This window comes from Pinus tabuliformis, chromosome 5_1 (genome assembly GCF_031772625.1).
Source record: "Pinus tabuliformis cultivar Carrire ecotype Pingquan chromosome 5_1, CPIR1, whole genome shotgun sequence".
Classification (NCBI taxonomy): Eukaryota; Viridiplantae; Streptophyta; class Pinopsida; order Pinales; family Pinaceae; genus Pinus; species Pinus tabuliformis.
In genome coordinates, this window is record NC_142305.1 from 249806395 (window position 1) to 249811265 (window position 4871).

The 4871-nt window shown below is 33.0% G+C and overlaps 1 pseudogene across 2 annotated transcripts; it reads right to left on the reverse strand.

Moving 5' to 3' along the window:
* Positions 1-2555: 2555 nt before the first annotated feature.
* LOC149164346 (inactive LRR receptor-like serine/threonine-protein kinase BIR2 pseudogene) lies at positions 2556-4479 on the reverse strand (annotated as a pseudogene). 2 transcript variants are annotated; one of them, XR_016260690.1, is made up of 2 exons: positions 3965-4479; positions 2556-3463 (listed from the first exon to the last, which is right to left on the reverse strand). The product of XR_016260690.1 is annotated as an inactive LRR receptor-like serine/threonine-protein kinase BIR2 pseudogene, transcript variant X2 (transcript). The 2 variants fall into 2 exon arrangements; XR_016260689.1 differs by having other exon boundaries at positions 3959-4477.
* Between the last annotated feature and the right edge of the window lie 392 nt (positions 4480-4871).

Consider the following 4871-nt stretch of genomic DNA (forward strand, 5'->3'; position numbering starts at 1 on the left):
AAAAGATAATTGATCTATAATATGTATGGTTATCACCATAAATACTATAAATAGCTAATTTTAAATCATCGATAACTCAATTTCATAGACTTCAATTTAATTTATTTATTTATTTTTAATTTGAATATTTTTGCAATAGAAACTTCATCTATAACTAATTTCCTTAGATTTTGCATGAAAAGTTTCAAAATTTATCTCATGGCTTGCCTCCTCTTTTTCCTTTAAAAAATTTGCAAAAATATAAATTAAAATCTTCCTTGCTTTGGTCCAAGAAAATTCTTTGATACCAATTGCAGTATAACTAAATCAATATGAAAATGGAAGATGGGTATTAATTTAAACAAAACAAATCTACGCAATAGATAACAAAATAAGGAACACAAGAGCTATAGAGAAACCCTTGTGATAAGGTAATACCATTAATTACTCCTTACAAAAGGAACCACTCCACAAGCCATGCTTGCTACAATTACAATAGTCTTCACAATACTCCCTATTACAGTGCCTTTACTTTTTATATAATTCTATATAAATTCCTAAGGACTTTCTAATGAAGGAACATTCTAGTAAGTCTTCTCACAATTATTTCTTTCACACTAAGTCACCTATATATCACCATCCCCCTCGAGTACCTCCCTGTGTATCCAATATTATTCGCCCCTAGTTACACCACAAATTCAAACCTACTTAATCTTGTGAGCTTAGTGTATCTCTACTCCAATATGTTCTCATTCACTTCCACTATTTGAAGAAGTCACCTTTATATTAGAATAGGAACTCCTTGCTAGGGGTGGGCTCCTCAAGGTTATATGTTACTATTTATATTTTTATGTACCTACTCTACTTTATTCTTCTATGTTCACCAACATGGTGTTTATCTATGAGGTGGCATTGAATTTTCATATATTTCTTTTAATAGGTTTTTGGTAGTGTTAATTTTCCTTAATACACCTTCAACTTTGAAATGGTGGAAAACCTTAACACTAGCAAGAAACCTTTCTCAAATTTGCTTAAAGTGGCAAACCCTTTCACTTATTTTATAGCTATTGTTAACCTCAACTATTTCATACAACCATTTTCCTCTATAGAATCTACATACTTACTAATGTGGCATCTCCATTTACTTTCCAACAATAATTCTTGCACATTGGGTAGTTATCTATCATGCCACTAAATACCATCCATCCTAATTTTGAGTTTTAACAACTCAAACCTACCACCTTTTCTATGACAAATTAATGGCCAATATGCAGTTAGAGATCTCTCTATTGATGTTTTAACACGTTGTGATTCATGAGATAACTACTTATGTCTCTTAGATTGTCACTACCCATAATTAATCTTTGAAATGCATATGCATTTGCTCACATGGTTTTATGATGGAGTTCCCTCCTTGTCTAAAGACGAGTAGTGACTTCAGAGAAAGTTATCTCATCTCATTATGCAAAAGAAAATGTTTCTCAGTCACCAAGTTCAAGCACTCAATGAAGTGCTCCAAATGTTTGATGTCAAACTTCAATAATTAATTTAGACCATGTGATCTTTTATCTCCACAAAGTCCACATTGTAGATCAACCAATCTAGTTTAAAAGCTAATGAGAGAATCTAAGAGTTGTGCTAGAAGACACATTGGTACTCATTGATACCTTTCCAAAACTAGTAGCATTTTAGTGATTTTTTGTGCTTTTCTCTAAATCATGATTTATCAATTTTGTTTAACATGTTCATAGAAAAAGAACAAAGGAACAAATAAAAACATCACAACCTCATCTTACTAGCCACTTAAGGCATATAAGGATCATATTTCATGGCATTTTGTACTTATAATTCAGAGGCACAACATTGCGCTCCAAATTAATGGCTTTAGGAACATCTTCCATTCATTATTAGTCTAGAAAAACCTCCATAAACTTTGTTAAGATCTATTTCTTTTTTGAGTATACAATATACTTTATGAACTCATAGCTATCACTTCTTATAAGATAGAAGTATATACATAAATTAACATTTGTAATTATGTTCCTCATGTAATATTAAAACACAATCTATATATTTTTAGTATATTATGTTTTGCTTGTGTTACTAATATTCATAATAATAACCAATATTAAAAATAAAATATATATATATATATATTAAAAAACTAAAAATCCTCCTTTCAAACACTTCACTTCTACTGATTTCAAAACACTTCAAACACTTCACTTGTACCGATTGCTTGCTTGTTTAACTAACAATATGCATTATCACAATTATAAACATAAAATTTTGAATATTTTCTAATATAACAATGTGTATAACAAAGAATATAATGTTCAATTAACAATATGTACATCAAAAATATAATGCTCAACTAACCATATGTAAAATCAAAAATATAAATCCTTGCTGACTAGCACAGCCAAGAATATGCACAACTAAAATCAATGACATTCTCCATTGGGTAATTGGCCAACCAACAATATTGATAACCATTCCCAATAAGCCAATTCACTTATGTACATCACATATGCTCAAGAAATATAATGTCTATTCAGTAATTAAGTGCTATCCATGCTCAAGAACCATAATGTCTATGTAATATTTCCTAATAAAATGCTGATAAACCAAACCAAGGCATATCATGATATCAATAATGCCTGTTATCTATATAATATTAAGACATACAACAAAAAGTTCATAAAGAGATGGAAGGCAATATCTTGCTGCATGTTTTTGTTAGGGGAGGCCCACATAGCCCAGGGTTATTCTGAAAACCAGATGCTGTCCAGTTGGAGAAATAAGCAGGTATAGGTCCAGAAAGTCTGTTGTTTGCTACATTAAATTCCTTGAGACGCTGGAGCTGTGCCAATTGCCAGGGAATTTTGCCTGTAAGTTGATTGCCATTCAGACGAAGAACATTGAGATATCTGCAATTATAAAGGTGGGAAGGAATAGGTCCTGTAAACTGGTTGTGGGAAAGATCAATGGTTACCAGATAAGGAAGCCAATGGCAAAGTTCATTGGGGATGTTCCCTGTAAGACTATTCTGAGACAGAACCAAGCTCGTCATACTCCCACAATACTTTAATCCAGATGGAAAACCACCCTGAAGCCCTAACCCTTGAAGCGAAAGTGACAGCACTTTGTCATCATCGTTGTGCCAGCAAGTAATTCCCAGGAAATTGCAAGTAAAACCGTGGCCGCTGCTGTCAAATTTCCAGCTGTAGAGATAATCTTGAGGGTCCTTCAATTGATTGTGAGTAATATTAAGGCACCGAATATCATCCTCTTTCACAGCAGGCTGAGAAGAAATTCGGTGTATCAATTGGAAAAACACTATAAACCCTACCAGGCCCAAATACCCAAATTTTCTCATGGCTTCAATGCTTGGCTGTCTTAACAACAGGATTCCTTACCCAATTCAATCTGTAATTCTTCTATACCAACACGCATGGATTACCCACTGATCAAATCAAATTGCCTGGACATGAACAAAGCCATTGTTAATCCCATGGTCAGCCCCTTGCCGCAACTACCAGTAATCCTTATCCATAGATCCAGATATAGCAACAACATCAATGACGAATTTCATAACCTAATCCTCAAATTTAAAATCAGGGTAAGCTCAGATACAGTATCCCAATTCCCAAACGTTTTTTTCCAAACAGAGTAACCATTAATTTTCAAAACCCAAAACGAAAAATCTGAAACTCATGAAATATTAGGATATGGGTGTCCCATGGTCAACCCCTTGCCACAACTACCTGTCATACTTATTCCTAGATCCAGATTTAGCAACAGAGTCAATGACGAATTTCATAACCTAATCCTCAAATTTAAAATCAGGTTAAGCTCAGATACAGTAATCCCAATTCCCAAGCGGTTTTTCCAAACAGAGAAAACATTAATTTTCAAAGCCCAAAACGAAAAATCTGAAACTCATGAAATATTGAGATATGGGTATCGCAGTGAGTACCTTGACCTTTTTCAAGAAAGCTTCCGATGGTGAATCCATGGCTGCTGCTCCCTTTTTTTAACTTTCCTTCGTCGCAGTTGTTTGTTTATTTTCAGAGCGAGGCATTGATTTAGCATGGAAATCTGCTCTTCATTGTTCATCGTAGTCAACGCGGCATCGGCTCTTGACGCCGCCCCTCAGGGGATAGAATTTGGAAGTGAAATATTTAAACGACTTTGCATGAAAATTCAAATGTTTTCATCCTTTTTGTTGACTTTGATGATTGAATGATATATTTGTTTAATTGTGTTTGACTGATAAAATGGTTTCTGGAATTGTTCTGAAAAAATCAAATTCCATCCTCATGATTTCATCCTTTTTGTTGACTTTGATTATTGAATGATATATTTGTTTAATTGTGTTTGACTGTTAAAATGGTTTCTGGAATTGTTCTGAAAAATTCAAATTCCATCCTCACTGGACCATGAAGACCATTCCACATCTCTGCAACAAAATCTCCATCATCTTCGCTTTTCTTTATATTAGGTTTGCAGTATTGCAGTTCAATGTAAGATTTATCTTCTCGTAGTGTTTCAGTTTTTCAGGTCCAGTAATAACATACGAACTTTCACTTCTATTCTCTCTTTTGACAGGTTTATATTGGAAAAAAATAATCTTTTAGCTTGAAATTTATGATCATCTTATAACTTCTATATTATTTTTTTAATAAAGTTTCTTATGAATCATCAATAATAAGAATGAAAGGATTTAATTAAAAAAGGACTTTCAAATTTTACACTGTAAGTCTAAAAATTCAAAACATGTAGTAGCATTCCACTCATGCAAATCCTATATCATATTATCAATCAACATAACATAAAAAAGACAAAGCAAACAAACACTAGACATTAACCATGCTAGCTAGCTATAAGGA